This window comes from Papilio machaon, chromosome 1 (genome assembly GCF_912999745.1).
Source record: "Papilio machaon chromosome 1, ilPapMach1.1, whole genome shotgun sequence".
Lineage (NCBI taxonomy): Eukaryota > Metazoa > Arthropoda > Insecta > Lepidoptera > Papilionidae > Papilio > Papilio machaon.
Window position 1 is genome coordinate 154,815 of NC_059986.1, and position 19,799 is coordinate 174,613.

The following is a 19,799-nucleotide window of genomic DNA, read 5'->3' on the forward strand; positions in this document are numbered from 1 at the left end:
ATTTTATTAACGAGACAACCGATTTATTTGTTCTATTCAAACTCAGTCCATTGAATATCGCTCTCTGATCGGTCGCTCCAGCTCCGCCCGCCCTAAACCACCGTCAGATATTAATTATTCACTGATATTGTTCCTTTGTTTGGTCCATTAAGTGTATTATATCTGCCGCCCTAATTGTCCCATTGTTAAAGGGTTAAATTATAGATAGAGAAAGCCGAGTCTGGTTAGGGAGATGATATCATTTGTAATGGACCGACTGTCGTTTACACGCCTCATGCCGTCACATGCCGCCCTATGCCGCATCATGCCGCTCCATGCCGCTTCATCGACAACTCACGACGGCGATATTAAAGCAAAAGGAATAAATAATGAAAGAAAACCTCAATTTTTACAAAGCCATCAAACTCAAATTATTCAAAAACTAATAATTTCTAATATTGAATCGCATTTATCATAATTTATATCCACGTCCCGCGCCCGTCAACATCCCGGTTCATCTTCGAAATGATGTAAAAATATGGATTTTTTTGTTCAGTTTCAGGAATTTAATTTCCTCAGCGGCCAACAATTTTAATATCGCAGCTCGTGGCAAAATTCTTTATCGCATTAAATTTGGAGTTCTTATTAAATTCGGGTTTCCATTAGAGTTAGAGTATAAAGGCACGGCCACAGGAATATGTTTATCATATTTTACCTTTTAATAGAGGGCACTGTATTCGTCCCCACGGCACGGCGGTGCGGCGGCCGGCGCGGCGATGTCTGCTTACATTTGCAACTCAATCGGTATCGACTCGGCTCATCCCTTCACTCTTATGTGATACATTATAAATAACTTTAAGTTCATTGATACATAGAAGTTAAAAAGACGGATGAGTATAATAATACATAAAATTATGTTTCAACTAACAATTACTACACTTCCTACCTGACGTTACACTACATTTAAAGGACCGATAACGAAAACTGATGAAGTTAATTTCTACCAAGAATTACCTTATGGGGTGAATGGAAGACAATTATGAGAACATATTCGTACTTGAACGAATCGTAACGTAATACCTGTCATACTATCTCACAATTATATCTTTGGTATATTTACTCGTTAGCAGGAACCAGCGGGGTCTGTCCTAGCGGCTGGTCGGGCGCCAGCGGGCCAGACCGCGGCGGAGAGCTGTGCTGTCAGGCGCATCATTAACTCCAGCTTTAATTAAAACAGCTCAATTCATTTCCAAGTCGGGCGGTTGCAACCTCTACTAAATAATAACTGCCACTCACTGACTCAACACGCGTCATCTTGATGACGTTTCACAATTAATGACAAATCATTTTTATTCCGCGTTGCAAAGTTTTTGTTTTATTGAATCAGTTTTTTAGAATAATGACTAGCTAGCGGTACCCATAATCAATTGTTAGATCCACTCAGAGTCATACAATTTCTAGTTACTCCATTTGAACACATTCTTAGGTCATCGACATGAACTGTACCGTTGATGCAACAGCTGTCGCCGGCGGGATTTAGGAGGAAGGTGCGGCATCAATATAGGTCTTTTTATATTTTATTTAAACTATTTTCATCTAAAAGAGGGAGAGGTTTAGTGTATGTAGGGTTGGCAATGCAATGCTTGAATATTCATAAGCAAGTTGCGAGCACTCCAGTAATCCATTAATGCTTCCCCAGTCCGCTCCCAGTCCGCCGCCAGTCCGCTCTCAAAGTGATCCTTAATTTAAATAAATAGACTTAGCAGCCACTCAGATGTATATCCGCATAACATAAGGACTATTGACACAGAATATATGATATTTACATTTACATAACGCAGCATTTGCACAAAAAAGGATAGGATGAGTTTAAATTAATTATATTGTTTGGAGGAGAAATAAACGGCCAAACAGCTGCTTGTGTGAGATTTCAAATATAAGATGAATAAGTTATACTATAGCGATGATTGCATTGTGTAAAGTAGAATAGGCTTGCAAGACGACATACAATTATTTTGTCAATAATTTCATAGACTTTTGGTTACTATTTTGACACATATTACCTTTTTTTTGTTTGGAGATCGATGTCAGCCGTAACTGTGATCGAGCGTACAAATCGCTTCCCCCGGCTTCGGTCCGGCTGCCGGCTGACCGGCTTTGTGCGCTCCATTGACGTTTCCGATGTGATCCACTCAGTTGTGGCCGTTTGTCCCACGCGACAATTACATCGCTCGGCTGCAAAGAGGAATGAAAATAAACATGAATTTAAATTAAAAATAAATTGAAGGCAATTTTGACAAATTATTAATCTATCTGCATTCAAGTGATTAATTATTGTAACTTAAGTTTTGGCAATAAAGTAAAATAATAAGCAAGAAGTTTTTCTTTTCAAGCAATAAGTGTGCTGAAGTGCTGCCGTAAAAACATTCATTCCATTGTTCGTTTTGAGAAAAAGAAAGGCATTAAAGGCTAACGAATCCTTAAAAGAGGGATCTCGAGTTAATACTGAGCTAAATTATAATATAATATTAGAGACGCTTTCTTCGGTATTTTCCGCTCTCCCTAGTACTGTTTAGTAAATATATCAAGGGTTCGTACACTTTATAATTTGAAATTCCCGATAACTTTACAAGTTTGTGTACTAGTTTTTATCCAGATAGTTGGGTACTTGTTCTCACGAAACAGTATACATATATTTATTATAACTAAAGGTCTGCTTATTTAATTATATACTATGTTATCATAATTCTTACCTTTCCTATTGTTAATTCTACCATTGCAGACTAGTATGTTTCTCGTTTATTTGAAATTCGTGAAACTCAAGCGCAATTTAAGCTGCATAAATATATTTGAAAAGCAGCGCATTTAGTTCCCGTGAAAACGCGTAATTAAAATTTGAAGTCATAAAGACAGCGCCGGCGGGCGGCGGTGGAAGCGGCGGCGACGGCGGCGTGGCCGCGCGTGGATCCAGCTCTCTTTGCAAACGGATGCGAAATAATTGCATTTTTGGTGGTTTTATTCTGCTTCATTATAAATTTCCTTTATTTCAATGTGCTAAAGACCTTAAAACTAAGTTAAATTAAATTGCATAAAGCTTACATAAGCCTGATATTAGGCATTAGATGTAAACGCTTCTGGCATCAAATAAAGATAATGAGCAGTATGTATGCTAAGTTGTTGGGTTGCGGCTCAACTGCGCGGTCTCAGGCTGCTGCCGCGAACCAACTGCACTCTACTTCCATAGTTTACACAACACTACAATATGGAGTCTTTGGTGTCCATAGTAATTCATTGAAATGTAGTTTAGAGGCGCTGTCCTATCATTTTCTTTATTAGAAAATTTTTACACCGAAGAAACATAAAATTGCTTTTCTCCACGATAAATACGAAAACGTTGTCAAGAGAAAGTAAAAATGTGATTGAAATCTCGTAACATCAGCTCCTGTGACTCCAAATTACGAAATTCCAATCCGTAACAAAGCTACAAAATATAACCTTTTGTCATCCAAGAAAGTTCTCCGGTGCTCTGGTCTAGACGTATTCTATCTAAACTTTCCTCCGGCCCTAGATTGTTGTTCTGTTGTACTAAATGAATTACTTGTTAACACGCGTTCGCGAGAGACTTTATTAAATGTACCGAATAAAACGATAATTACATTTCGTAACTTGTAGCAAAATCCGGATATACAAAGTTTATGAACAATTTAATCACTTATGCTAATGACATAAAAATCAAGTGTCACAATGATTGTGTCGGTGTGTGTTTGTGTGTTTTGTGAAAATGTATAATTAGGCTAAGAGTAAGAGTGTAATTGTTCTGTTGCCAGCTGGACACAAAGACATAACAAGAACAAAGTAATACTTCAAACAACTGTTGCAGTACACAATGTTTGTTTTGTAGCAACAAAGCTGCAATATTCAAACAGCAACTATCTTGTAAAGTTGTTTCTCATGTGGGTCTTCATCAAACGGGCGCTCCGTGCCATCGCCGTGCTCACAGGCCCCACTGCACTGTCTCACACAATGTAGAGTCCTGTTCACTGGGTCGCCATTACTCATTATCATGCATAGATGTCATTATGAGCTAATACTATGAAAATCCACGGTTTATTTGAATTTTATCATGGTTATTTCAAATTAAAAATGTTTAAAAGGTAGCAAAATAACATTTGAGGATTGAGACCATGAACTCATGCACATGATGTGCTTACTCACAATATTGTGAAATTTTTAAAACTTTTACTGAATTAGCATTTTTAGCAAAACATAAAAGGACGAATCTGATTTATTTTTAATGCAAGATCAAACATGGCCTGTCTTATAACACTTCTCTAATCGTGTATCTACAACATGACGCCTCCTTAACCATTCATTGGCAATGATATTGACTGTTTGGAATAACAATACGAGTAAACGGAATGAAACATACTTGTAGCAAAGAACCCTTCATAAAATTGTTCCGCAAAATGTTTCTTAAGTCACGACAACGCTTATAAAGTTAAAGTTTAATTTTTGTATTAACGTTTCAATTGCTGTTTCAATGTTTTTAATTAAATTCGTAGCATTTTAAAGCGGCGTAGCGCCGTAGTCCGGAGTCGCTCGCCGTAGCTTGGCGTAGAGCCAGCTTTCGCAAAGTTCCCTTCAATTCGGTCTTCATCTTTTCAAGAAAAAAATTAAACGGCTACTAAACACAATTTTTTAAATTTGCATAACAAGAATTTTATTTGATGACATCTTTGACATCTTTATCATTTGTTAAGTATAAAACAATTTATTAATTCCTTGGGTAAATCTTACATAAGCCAAGGAGGTTATAAGGGTCGTTTATTGAATAAAATGAAGTAAGATAATGAAGGAAAATCTTTTAAGAATGCTTATGAGATAAGCCGTAATCGCTGTAGATTATTAAGAGATTGAGATCGTCAAACTTAATAATAATTATGTTTGAAGCAGACAATGACTCGCTCGCTCGCTCGCTTGGTAATAACACTCTGGTGAAGTAAGTCGCAATGCCAAGGGCCCGTGTTTATGTCTGCGGCAGATGGCTCATAATGCAGCTAAAGCTTTTATGAAACATTTTCAACGAGATTGTATTCCTCGGTATTTCAGTTTAATATTCTATAGTGTCTTATTAAAGTACTCCTTTGTGTTATTATACTTATTAAGTTAATTCATTATTTTGTAAAAATAAAACATAATTTTGTAGATAGCGATAGATAAGAAGAAACTATTTAAGAAGGAAGCTATGTGCTCCGTCTATTCAGTTAAAGCTTACGTTCTAGAAATTAATAACGAGACTTTCTGTGCCTTCAAATTAAATTTGTTTAATATCAGTCGGGGAACATTTCTTAACGTGCTGATATGAGATGAGGTATATATGTTTGTTACAATTTATTGTTTATTATACTCTATATATATATAATATGAATTATTTACTTTGATAACAATTCATTACTTTTAATGTTATAAATAAATTTGTATTAAGCTCAAATTAACTATAGTAGCTTTTGACTAAAGAGCAAGAAGAGCCTTTGCCCTATCCAAATATGATACTTGTTAATGGTAAAAATTTCACGAGAAAAACTATAAGGCGTTTGAAGAAGTTGTTAAATAAAATATAATTAATAGCCAATTAATAGTAGTGTGCCAATTAAATAGCATCGAGCAAGAGCAATACTTATTAGCGCTCCAACGAAACGAACAGGCAAATGGTTTTAATGAAATTGAAAGAAACGAGACCAGATATCACATAATGGTCAGGTAATTTTATTAACCTGAAATATTGAAATTACCATTTAAGTGAATGACTTTCGAAAACAATTAACTAAGAGGAACTTGGAAATCATTTATTATAAAACATTTATTTTTCGTATTATAAATCAACCGCTATTATTTAATTTAATTATGTATAAAGTATGTCTTAGCAAAACGCTGAATAGTTGGCGTGCCACGTAAGCCTCGTCTCTGCAAACACAACAACGTAACAACGCTATCAACAATATTTACATACCGACGCTGGCTTCTATCCAGACAATGTTCGATATAATGTTATTTATACAATATACAGATCTCGTCATTGCAGTCAAGACCTTATTTAAATTACATAAACATATCTATTCCTTCGCAAACAGATTCATAAGGCAATAGAACGGAAGATTTACCCAAAATAGATAATTGCTAGTCTATATATAAAACTCTATTAAAAATCTACCTACCATAGGTGCTGAGTAGTAATATATCGAAATATTAATTTTGATTAAATGTATAGAAAAGAAAAGGTAGGACATTGGCGAGTCCCCGCGGAGGTGGCGCCGACTATCTGCGGAGGTATTCGCTCCAACAGCGACAGTAAAACGAGCTGCAGATTGCTCCGGACTATTTTTACGAGCGACTTGGATTTACACAAGTCATAACTTCATACTCGCGCTGTAAAAAAAGTTGATTGCAGCCATCTAATAAAGTTGAGTGGAGGTACCTCGGCGGAAAATACTACTGAATACTTAACTACCTTTTGTGTTTCATAATATAAGAAGTTAACTTAAGAATGGTATAAAAAACATGTACGTACTATATTTAATTATATAAAGAGTTTCTTGTTGTATTTTGTGTCCATAGATTTTATGTTTTACTTTGTTATGCAATTTGTTATAAGAGTTTATAATATTATTCAAGTAAACTTGACCAAATTGCACCTTAAAATTTCTAATCATTTTTATGCATAGTTTCCTACAATTTTAAAAATATTATAGAATATATTAAGTGTGCCGTGTGTCGTGTGCCGAGTATGATCAAGGCTAAGTTAAACATCAACAACTTACGCGGCGACAGTTTTAACTCAGAGCTGAAATCAGAGCCCTAGTAAATATTGTTAGTACAAATCGCAATGCCGATACTGTCTCAATAAGTGATCAATATAATGTGAATCTAATCGCATTATTCTACGAAGTCGTTTTTATTGACAACAGTAACAGAGCATCGTATAAATATCAAAACTTAGTTCAATCTCGTCAACGTTTTTACTCGCTCCTGGAAAATGAGAAAAGTTACCGGCGAGTTTTTGTTAATCTATTGCGGCCCTAAACTATTGGATCAACTAAAAACTTTTGTCTAACATTAATCACCGAACAATGTCGTGTCCAACAAACTTTTCCCGCCCCGCCATATCACATCTCACAAATTGATGGATCGACGCGAAATTATATTCACTTACACAATAATTATTCATTACAATCTGTATCAATCTCACTTATCATACTTCTAACTTCATAACATCGTAACAGAGGATCTTGTTATCACGTTAAAATCTGGCCGAGGTTAACTCCTGTACTAACGGCGACTAGAACACGAGTCTGTTCTGCTCTTTACTACTACATGTATACTTAACTTTCAATTCAAACATGACTAATTAAATGACAATCAATGTGAATTCAGAGAGCTGTCTATTTGTTCTGTCTAATGCAAGCAGTCCGCAACTCGGTATCAACTCAAATGAAACAACTGATTAAAACGAACCGCAAACTATTACTAGTTTGATTATTCCCCGCGGCCGGCGGCCGGCGGCGGGACGCGGCGTAATTTCCGTTTGATCCCGTATTTCCTGGACACAATTACTGTGTCAGAATATTGTTACAGGTATTACTTTAGTTTATAATAAATATTGGTCAACATTTAGATAACTAGAGCTTTAGGAAGCCAAAGGGTTGGAATGTTATTATGTGGGACGACGATTGAGCCTCACTTAATGTCCTGTGAGGGACTAGAGCCGGGTCGCACCATTCATACATAATGTATAATTTACAAAACAGCATGTTTCACACGATGGCAATTTCGGATAATTCAAAGAAAAAATTAACTACAAATTGTATTTCAACATTCTATACGAGTATGTAGCAGATCTAGGCTGTGGGCGGACATTGAGATAACCGAAAGAGTAGTAACGAGTAGTAGTAGTTTTATTAAAACTTTCGGTCACGTTTCCACGTGTTTGCAGGATAATGATAGTAACAATACCCATATAGAGATTGGATATTCATAATAAAAGTTTAGGTAACAAATAGAGTGTTTTCTTTAGTATCAAACGGCAAATTTTACTTTTATGATCAAAAAGTATTTTGACCCCGACGTGATTTGAACACGCAACCTTCTGATCTGGAGTCAGACGCGCTACCGTTGCGCCACGGAGCCTCTATGAATGTTGTTTCAAACTAATTAAACCAAGAACTTAGAGAAGATCTAAAGTGTGCCGTGAAAGGGAAAAGAAATTAAGTATAATGTCCATAATATAAAATTTAACTTAGAAAACAGTACGCGTGAGACTCATTCCCCTTTCATTTGTTGTAATGTAAATTATATTACAATAGTTACTTAACCATCAAAACTTCATATCGTGTGTAAACTTCGCTCTTCCTTCCCTCATTCCAGTATGTGGCACTGCTGATTGTGCAAAAGTCAATCAACAAGCCCGATCTTGTTGACAATGCGATGTATGTACGTAGAGTAGAGCTGAGAAATGGCAGCGATTCGCTAAAAATCTTGGACGTGCACCAAATGGTGCCATTTTGCCAACAAATTTTCCCTCGGTTTTATCACCTCGCCACCAAACCATGTATATTTACACACTGCTTTGTATTTTTACTTTATTTGTATTCTGTTTGTTCACTTTTTATTACATTATACACTTCACTTGAAATGAACAAGACAAGAGAAAATAAAACAACACGTTGTAACTTTCATAAATTCTTCTTTATCTTTTTATTACTTTTGTTCGTTCGGTTATTTTGTACATTTTCTTTTAAATAGGCTTCGCAAAGAACATTTCACATTGACTGCAACAACAAAATATAACTTTGTTTCATAAAATGTTGACAATTGATGTGAAGCGTTGGTTGCACTTTATGATCCCATAAACGGCAGTGTTTATAAAAAAATACAATATCTAACATTTTAAAACTAAATAACAAATTCTTTATTCACAAATAATTGAATAGTACGAACAAAAATACGACCAATCATAGTTTTATTTTAATAATGTAAAAGATTAATAATATAATCAAATGAATTAAATATTAAAAGATTAACGCAGATTTTTCTCTTGGTTAATTAGATACTCTAATTTGAAGTAATTTAAATAAAATGAAGATTTGCACGAGAAGATGACATTATTAAGAGCAATTATAGTAATAGCATAACAGTACTAAGTAATGAGGTTAGTAAAATTGCAATGAAAACGTTTCAAGATATTTTCAGAAATTTTTAAAACCACACCAACAATTGTGCTAAATCAGAGCGAGCTATTTTGTACAGTTGTAGAGACTACAGGACACGGGCCAAGGCTGGAGCCGCAAATTACACTAATTGTGGTTCACACCTCGCCACTAGTATCTGATATTGCCTCGTCCTATCAAAATGTTCTCATGATTTAACACTATACATGCGCACTTACAAATTATCATTATAACTTATAAAGTACTAGCTGTAGCCCGCGACTCCGCCCGCGCGGAATTAATAAAAAGACTTGGTAGCCTATGTGTTCCTTCAGAAGGTGTTCTACATCAATGCCAAATTTCAGCGAGATATGTTCGATAAATTCTGGAGATACGTTCTAACAAAAATTCGTCCATCCATCCATCTAAACATTCGCATTTGTAATATTAGTAAGATGTATAGAAAACGTGGTGTGGTCAAATCGCTATACGAGTTTGTGTTTGTTCACACAAGCAGAGATAGTTGAAAGAAATCAGCGATGCGTTTGAAGGTTGTTTGTGAAATATTGTTTACATTGAATAGCATACATATTTGCTGAACGTTTGAATGCAGTACTCCTGAGCGCACGTATATTCACGTATAACGCGATATTATTCTGTAACCTAAACGTTGTGAAGACGGCTATTATATTAATGTTTCGTTCAAAAACGGTGCCGTTGTTACAATTTCCTTTGTAGTCCGATTACCAGACAAGAGAAGGAACTGACAGTGTAGAGAGAAGTATAACGCTGCGGCATAAATAATGTTTATTTAACTAGACAACAATATGCCCTCCTAGATTTTAAATTTAAATATATTTACTATTTTAAGCGGTCATTGAAAGTTTATTTTACATTTTGCTAAGAATCTACAACGGAAATAAATAAAAGTATCTAAAATGTCAGCTTGTATTCCCTATTGATGTGGACCTCTGGAGAATTCTTTGTTAAATAAACAAAGCGCGACCGACGAGTCAAAGATGAGAATTAATCAAAACAACATAAAAGGTAACAGGATGCAACGAAATTGTTTCCTTATTCTATCACTCGGAGATTACTCTTTAAGACATCAAAAGAAAGAGGCGTCTTTTATTCATTGTTTGTGACTTTTGTTGGTCCTACTAAAAGTCTAATAATGTTGGTCATTGCGAAGCTTAGTAAAAATATAAATATGTATTAACATCCTTTCTGTGAAATTTTAAAATGAGTGAGATTGTAGAATTCTATTTATAATCTAACTAGTGTTAAAAACGATCGTTAAATTGTGAACTGATACAATAAAAACAAATATTATAAAAACACATGGAGATAGTTTGCTATTGTTCTTCACATTTTTAATTGCGCAAGTTTAAAATAGAGAACGTATAGAGGGAGTGTGTTTGCAGCGCCCCCCTGGGTAAACATCTGCGACGGCGTCAGGTCTCGCCGTATATTTGCTTCCTCCAGCATCGGGAGTCAATACCGGTCCCGACCGGGAGCTAACTTACGAAGATCGCAAAAATAACTTGATATTTTAAGAGATTTCGCTTCTATCTTTTCTGAAGATTTACTCGTACATTTTCAAGTATTCTTTCTTATTAGAACGTTTCGTTTTACTAATATTTAATTGAAGCAAACGCTGTAAAGTGATTAGCTCTGAATGTGATGTGAGCTATGAATAGATTTTATTTACTTTTTACTTACTAACTTAAAATATCAATTGGTGAACTTTTTACGAACTTCAACGAAGCAAGATGATTAGACAATATGAATAGACATCTAGGTCACTGTAGTCAAATGAAGCAGACGAGCTCCTGTCTTTGTTACAAATATAAAAAGCGTAGTGTGATCCGATGCAGACTTTCTTAGGTCATTTATCATTATTCCATTATAATACTTCACTGAAATATCGCTATATATACTTAAGTGCTCCTATCAGTTGATATTTCTCTGTAGAAAAGTTTTATTTCAAATTTTGGTGCGATAAAGTTAATGTCGTCAAAGCGCGCTCTCAGGCGCTGGCGCTATGAATATTGTTAGTTCGCTGCCTTTGAAAATATTTCTCCATTGTTTCGTCGCATCGCAAACTAGAAAAATATTGTTTATTCTCTAGAGAGGGGAGAAATAAGCGGAACACGTGTTGTCGAGCATAAAATGACTGCTTAAATAAATACGCGGGACGTGTCTCCACTGCTCGGCGGTAAAGCGAATCTTTTTCAACGTGTTTTGTTGTGCACATGAATTTATAAATGGACAAATTTTGAACTGAAGTTATGAAAAGTAGAACGTCTAATCCTGGTCCTTAAGTCTGGTTATAGACGTGGTGTGAAATTACTCCAGTACATCAATGGATTAATGAACGTTACTAAACTTACATATAATTGTCATGAAACATACTTCTTATTAATTGTCTAGTCTTACAATTTATGTTTACTTTGTAATTACCTAGACATAAAAAAGTTAAATTAAAAGATTTTTTCATTATTAGACAATAGGGAGCACAAACTGAGGAGCATACATACATCACTAAGACGAGGCGGCAGAACCCGGATGCCTGTTAATATTTAACGCCAGAGCGTTCTTACTCGCCCCGTGTCCCGTTCCCCGTGCCCCGTCCCGTGCCCCGTGCCCCGGTGGCGGGAACACAAACTTTGTATAAATAGACACTGAATAAACAAACATTTCACATGTCTACATGTCTACTGTGCCGATGCCGAATGGATAATTAATTCACGGCCTGCAATCTCTCCGCCCGCCGCTCCACAGCGCCACTCCGCCGCCGCCGCACCGCCGCGCCATCAACGAACATGTTTTCGGGTAAAACAATCACTGCATCGAATAACATCTAGAATTTAAATCTTGTGTTATCAAAAGATATCTATTAATCTTTATTGGAGATTTAAGAACTATGTCGTCTATGAAGCAATTTTCACTCCCCTCCTATTTGTTAATTAGCCGACTTCAAAAAGAAGGAGGTTATCAATTCGACTGTATTTTTTTTTTATGTGTGTTACCGCGAAACTCCGCCCCTGGTGGTCCGATTTTTCAATAATATATTTATTAATATTTGATTGGTATTGAACGTATCAAATAAATTAATGAGTTTTAGAGAATATCTCTTACAATATATCATAGGCAAGTTAGTTGTTCAAGTTGGGTAATATTTGATAGAAAAACGAACTACTCAATGTAACGTCAGGATGGCCGAGCGGTCTAAGGCGCTGCGTTCAGGTCGCAGTCCACTTCTGTGGGCGTGGGTTCGAATCCCACTTCTGACAACAAAACTATTTATGCAACAGATAGTAGTTATCCTAGATGAGTTTATTTTGTTGTTTTTGTTTATTTATGACGGAGTTGTGCGCGTTTTCGTGAACAAGTAGCTTGCGCGGCTGCACCCGCATGTGCTGATGACGTCACATCCTCGCATACAAATTGCTCATTACCTTAAGCTTTATTAGAAATTCTGGAAGCGTAAATAATATTTATAATAAGTAACAAGGTATTTAATTAGATTTAAACACAACAGAACTAAGTAATCATGGATCACATGCATTTTACAATATACTTAGATATAAAACTGTCTCTGTGACGATAACTATCAAACAGTTGTCATAAAATTCTAGCCAATTTCGTTATATTTTCGTTGTTACGTCGACGGAAGGAATTGTAAAAACAAAGAAGCATTGTTCGTGATTGAATGACAATATAGAAAAAGTAATCTTCGAAGATTGAACAAGGAAGCAATTTCTCTCGTTGCGGTCGCAGTCATCTTTTGCGGCGTGGTTTTGATTTTCTCGCGTTCTCCGACCGCACCGTAGCGTAGCGACCTTTCTTGATTTTTATTACTCTTCTTGAAGAATAAAAATGATACATTACTCTCTGCTTTTTAGCTTTCACGTCGACAGTTCACCGAGGTGTAAATATACTATACGTTTATCTCAAATGTATGTATATTGTTTTAAAAACTTTAATTGTTGTCTAAAATAATAACAACTTAATGTATATTAATCTAAGTTTCACATCCTCTGAAAATAGGTTACCTACTTGCCTTAAAAGTATTTTGAAACAATTGTAAACTAAATCGCATTCACGTTGATTTAAGATGAAAATTTCCATTCAATAGTATTACTACGAATATAAAATAGAGAATAAGTATATATTGCGATAGCATTTCCTGGCTGTAGGCCAGCGGTGCCTTTGCTACTGAAGAAATATTGTCGATGTCTGCTTACGCCGACGATTTGCAACAAACACTGCCTGCTGACAACAGAAATCCCTACATAAAAGTGAATGATTAATTGGACATAATAACAGAAAAATTAGACTAATACTTCAAAGGAAATTAATAATGATGGTAATGAGCCACATGGCAACTAGTACCTAGTCAAAACAGCAAGTCACATTTTATTTTCATTTACATTAAACCTTTCTATGTTTCTCACAGATCAATGAAGTATTTAAGTAGTTATATTATGATTAGCCATTGCCCGTAACTTTGAGTGCGTGCAATTCAAAATAAACTTTTTAAACAGCCTATGTATGCATCGGGACAAGATTCTACATTTCTAGTAAATTTCATTCCGATCGATAGAGTCGTTCTGGAGATACTTTCTAAAAAAGAGCATCAGATATATTCAATATCGACTACACATCACAAGTTTCGACTTTGAAAAGTAAAAAGACACGATAAACTAAATAAAAATCTGCTACAAATTGAGAAGGCTGTCGAAAAACTGTCAAAAAATAAACAAAGCGTTTAAAACAACTATGTGCATTCAAAAATACGACTTCCGCAGCGTTTGTGTACCGCCGCCACATACTGTAGTCAATAGTCACAAGCCGACTGTTTAATGCCGACGTCGAGAGCATAGCGGTACACTGGCCGAGTCACGCAGCCCGCGTCACGCTGCCTATATCACGCTCTGCACGTTCTTTGTTTGTCCTGCAATAAGCCAACAAATAATGGACATGTTTGCATCCGCTAGCGAATGGAAATAAGAAAAAATATTCAAAAAACACACACGGTATATCTGCTCGTCACGTATGTATGCACAACTCGCGAATTTCGTGTTTTAGGTGTCTCCGATTGTTCTCGAATTATTATCAGTCCATAGATAAGGTTTCACCCGAGTTAATTTTTATTTTATCTGTTCATACACAAGTATGTATATCAAAAGTATTACGTTTAGTGAATCACAACTTTTCCCAATTTTTTTCATAAAGTAAGGACATTTAGTGATGTAAAAAGGATATTTATTTAATTACTATGTTTCACACCTAATTGCGAAATTTCACGATATGTGACACGCTTACAGCTGCTAACATCGTTAAGAAAAACGAATGAAAACGAACTTGCTGCAAACTGCAGAGATAAGGTCAACGTACTAAATACATGTTCTGTTTCGTGTACCTTTTAATACTACATGTAATTAGAATGAATATAAACAGAACATAATGTTTACTTTATATTTACGGATTTTAATTGCTACAATTACTTTTCGTAATAATGTATTTCAGTGTTTCATAATTTCAAAAAAGTATAATAATGGTTTATTATGAAGTTTGTGATAATAATTAAACTGCCTAAAGAAGGCGTTATCAGAGAAGTGCGGGCAGTGATGGTGCGTTATAAAAGCCGGCCGCCGCTATCTGACGCGGACGCGATGACGCGGCGCGATCGCGGTCCTAACATTTATATGAAAAAGTTTGAATGCCTTCCCCGACGCCACCTCCTGATATAAGATAAGACATCACGCTGACTCAGCTTAACGAACACTTTTCTTTTTAATTTTTAAACGAGTTTCAAAACTTCTTTTATTATGAAAGATGTTATCATAACACGAAAATTTCCTCCAACAACTCCCATATAAAAGAGTTTCCCGAGTTCTTTCTTTATATTTTTATTAATAAATAAAAACTTTTCTTGCGATACAATGTCATCTTTTTAAATATTTAATTAATAAATAATTTTACTTGCCAGCCGCAAAACGTCCAATGAACTGAGCAACTATTTGGACAAATGTTTACGAGCAGCAAAGGTTTATAATAATGTTTCCGACGTAGTACGAAATGTATACGAAAGACGTCTCTTGTAAACTCTCTTACTGCCGATCTGTCTTATCAGATTTTTCATTCTAGTGTTCGAGATAATTTTGTAATTTTTAAAGAACAGACGTCTGGAGTGCTATGAGAAATTCTTTGGTTGTAATAATGTACCCTGTGACAGTTCCTCTGTGTGCGTAATTGTTTTAGTTCGACACCGGCTCAGAGCAAAGTTCTTCCGTTTGTCAGTTTAATGGAGGTCGTTGCAGCGCGCTCTATAAATGAACTTTCCAGTTTTAATGTAAAAATAAGGAAGAGTAAAAAGGAAACCCATTAAAAAGATTTTAAAGCTTTGTTGGACGTTATTTAAATGCTTTAATTCGATCAAGACGACGTCTGGAATGGCTCCATTTGGTATAGCTAAATATATTATTGGTATATGTTTTCACAAGAAATGCAACGTCACTTAGTTTTAGTGAAAGGAAAATACAATAATGTAAATTACATTTTAGTTCTTCTTGAAATGAAGTCACCTTAAGTTGAACTTGTGAAGTAGGCATACTTTTAACTGACATCAAAAGCGCGTGGAATATTATAAAAAAAAAATATAGAATTAAAAAAAGGACACGTTCTATTTTTTGAACAATAGTACTATAATCTTTTTCTTTTTTCTATAAAATATAACACTGTCTTACTATTATTATAAATGCGAATAATATAATAAGATACATAAAGCTATATCTTTCGCTACTAAAGAGCATGGACTCCGTGGCGCAACGGTAGCGCGTCTGACTCCAGATCAGAAGGTTGCGTGTTCAAATCACGTCGGGGTCAATGTGTTCTTTTTGTTTCTATCCTTTTTATTTTAAATTATAAAATTTATTTTAAAATTAAGTGATTTAGATACTACTAGTTCAATTTGGTTCTAACATTGGAGGTACTCGAATAACAAACTCAATAATAATCCTTCGCTTTAAGGAAAATAAGGACCACAAAACTTTACTGGATTTGTTGAAAAACTCATCTGATCCGATATAAAGTTTTCATTTGTAATACAGTGTAAAAAGCTTTAAAAGGACGCTTGAAAGGATATCGGATTTGTTTAAAAGCGTTTATCAGGAAGTGGAACTCAATTTCACGGTCCGCGACACCAGCGCCACCAGCGCCTGCGGAACAGAAAGTCACGATGCGAGTACAAAGAGAGGTAATCACATCCGCGTCCGTGTTGACGTTGCAACTCTACGCCTTAGTAACGTTGCTAGCGAACCTTTTCATCTTATGAAAGCGTTAGCCGTCACCGAAGCACTAGTTCTATTGACCAACTCTTCTACTGTCACAAAACACGTAGAATACATAGTGTCGTCTCTTTGCCTCTCATCTTTATGTTTTCTATACAGTATGTTTTGAAAGTCAAAACTGGTAAAAATCATATAGACAAAAATGTAGAACAAATAGTTGATATTGCAAGTATTTAACACGTCGCTTAATCAATTTGGTAGCAGCACAGTGGAAGTTTCGCTGATAGGACATTGTTCGAGACAATGTTAGGAAACAATTTTCAGTTGATCCGATAGTTGCGATTTAGCAACGCGCTGGCTGGTCGGATTAACCGACACGACGCTAACTTTTCCCATTTCAGTCGGGTAGCAAGATTGTGCAGGTTCAAGTCACTTTGGTACATGGTAGAGATCAAACCTGGACGTGTAGATCTAGGTCCCGTCCCGTCAAGCGTATCATATTTATGAATAACATGATTTTATTTCCTTCGATACAATCTATTTGTATTAATAATATTTTCCATAAACTTTCCGCTTATATTCAAATCTATATCAGTAAATAATGTTATTCAATTTATATTATAATACTTAGTTCCAATTTAAGCAGAGTCAATATTCAAAGGATACAATAAGCTATGTACGCAGCCAGCGGAGGCGGCGCGGCGGAGTGAGGCAGTTCAAACGGAAATTGTGTGTTATCCTTTGAGGCAATAATCAAACTTAGAATAGTTTGCGGTTCGTTTTAATCAGTTGCTTTATTTGTTGAAGAACTAAAGTATTTTTGAGCAAATTCTTTATGTGAAATATATTAACTTTATCTATTTAATCGGATTGATCTCTATTAAAAAAATGTAGTTTAGTTATAATTTCAAATAGTATTTCGTTGAATTTGCATATTGTTTAGTGGCGGGCAGTATATCAGGGGTTTCGGTATAGAGGAGGGGGGTTGTTGTTGTGCACTAATATGCCGCACAATGCGCCGCGCCACTTTGTCCATGCCGATAACGACTTTAATCGGAAATTATTAGCGCACGACGCTTGTATGATGAGGCTTTGTATTTAAGCGTTAACTGCTACATATAATTTCAAAACAAACGTTCTTTATTTACCTACGCATATTCACTAATCCCCCTTCATTTCTCACCAGAGTTCTGTTGCATATTTCTCTGAGTATGTAACTTTGTAAATGTACCTATATTGCAACAGCTGGCGACCTCTTGGCATTTATATTTTACTGTACCTTTATTTTATAAATAAACTATCAATATTAAGTGATCATTTAAAGCAATGTAATTAGTGAAAACATAAATTAAGCTTTATTAACGTTTATCAGTTTTCTATTGCGACGAGCGACCTCATTTTTATGACAAGATTACAAAGTTACAAAACTCGGCAATTCTGGACGCTCGTAAAATTTGTTGACATTTGAATTGTTATTCAATTTGAGATCCTTCTAGCCATTCTGACAATGACAGAAATAAATTTTGTAGATAAAGTATTTATACTTCGTTAAATAGAATGAAAACAACAATTCGAGTTATTATTTGTAGGAACAATTCTATTTAACGGTTAAGACTGCGAATTGAACAGGAATTAAAGTTGTTAGCAAAAGGGAAGCAACTAATTACGTAGCGCCCGGGCGACGCGAGGTCGACGCGGAGTGTGCGCGGGGATGACGCGGGCCGTGCACAGTGCGAGGTGCGCTGCGGTCGCACAAGTTAAATTGTGTTTGCTGGTTACCATTTCAATTGCAACTGAGTTATACTTTCTTCGCTTAGAATTCAATTTATTTTATTTTTATTTATTTAAAACACTGAATAAAATATCAATTATTGAGAACTAAGCTATTTGTATGACTTTTCAACGAATAGCTCAATTCGTTACAAACTTGGTGAAATATTTCTAAAATTAAAAATATTTTATACAATGGGTTTTTCTTATTAAAATGCAAGAAATGGAAAATTGCAGAAAATGCCCTGCTATTTAGGGTTGCAGGTATAAATATTTCGGTAGGTTTCCGTGAAATATTTCAACATCAGTACTAAAACAACAAGCTATGCGCATTGTACGAGTATGTACTCATTGCTAATCTTTCGCCGCGAAACAACAATGTAAATGAGCCGTGCAATTTCTATACATTCGCCGTCGATCGGTCCATTGCTCTGTAAAACTGCAACGACGCCAATATGCACCGTACTTACGGATCAGTGGATATGAAGCTAGAATGGAAATTAAGCCCAATGTACTGACAAAAACCTGTTATTTAACATTTGAATCGTGAAAGTTAAAAAGTACGGGTGAAGTAAGTATACCTCCCCTTTGCTTTAACATTAATGAAGAAGTAATGAGTAAATTCTATTCAGATATCAATTGTAAGGGTCAAGAGGGTTCTGTTAACAGTGAGACCAGCAGCAGCGCTATAAAAATGAATGCGCCTTGGAGTCGGGAACGGAGGTGAGCGGAGGTGTGCGGAGGTGTGCGGAGGTGTGCGGAGGTGTGCGGAGGTGTGCGGAGGTGTGCGGAGGTGTGCGGAGGTGTGCGGAGGTGAGCGGAGGTTTGCGTGGCCGCTTTTGTCTGACAGCGCCGCTCTAATTAGTTATTTGTTCAAATTACATGATGTAAAGAATACATTAATTGTTCAAGAACTTCATTATCTCTTGGAATTACATTCACTTATGTGTCCCAAATATACCTAACTTCAAGAAACATAACTGTTTACTGCATTTAACAAATTAATGTTGGTTTTACTGAACTACACTTCTTTTTTTTGGACCCTGCTCGTTGTCTTTTACGAGACTTATATTTAATTAAATTCATATCGAAATAAAAGTGAACGACTGCGGCAAAACATTTAATGTAAAATGGAAAAGAAAAAACCCAGTGGCCATTTTGGCGAGTGTTTTCGTTGGCGGCGCGGCGCGGCGCAGTAAATCCTCTCGGCGTTCAGTCGGTGGTTAAATAACATCGAGTGCACGTGACCTCGTTAACTGAAGCCTTCACTACAATCGCATTGCGAAGTGCTCGCATTTCGGAGGAGCTTCTAAAGTGGCCCAACTGTTTACCTGTTTCATTTACAAAGAACATCATTTTTCATTAAATTTAGTAACTTTCTTAGGAAAAAAATTTTTGTTAAAAAGACTTTAAAATAAAACCGTTAAATATTACTTTTATGTTAATGTCTCCATCACAATGTACCTACATTTGTACCGCTTATACTAACAGTAGATTGCAACTACTACAATTGAGTTTTTTTTTTATTCCGCGCGAACGGAGTCACGGC

General features: G+C 35.7%; 3 non-coding genes across 3 annotated transcripts; 2 read left to right on the forward strand and 1 right to left on the reverse strand.

The window, feature by feature from the left end:
- Positions 1-8,091: 8,091 nt before the first annotated feature.
- On the reverse strand, positions 8,092-8,163 carry Trnaw-cca. The gene has a single exon. It is a non-coding gene; the product is annotated as a tRNA-Trp (tRNA).
- Positions 8,164-12,394: 4,231 nt separating this feature from the next.
- On the forward strand, positions 12,395-12,478 carry Trnal-cag. Its single transcript has one exon. It is a non-coding gene; the product is annotated as a tRNA-Leu (tRNA).
- A 3,526-nt stretch (positions 12,479-16,004) lies between these two features.
- Positions 16,005-16,076, forward strand: Trnaw-cca. Its single transcript has one exon. It is a non-coding gene; the product is annotated as a tRNA-Trp (tRNA).
- Positions 16,077-19,799: the final 3,723 nt, after the last annotated feature.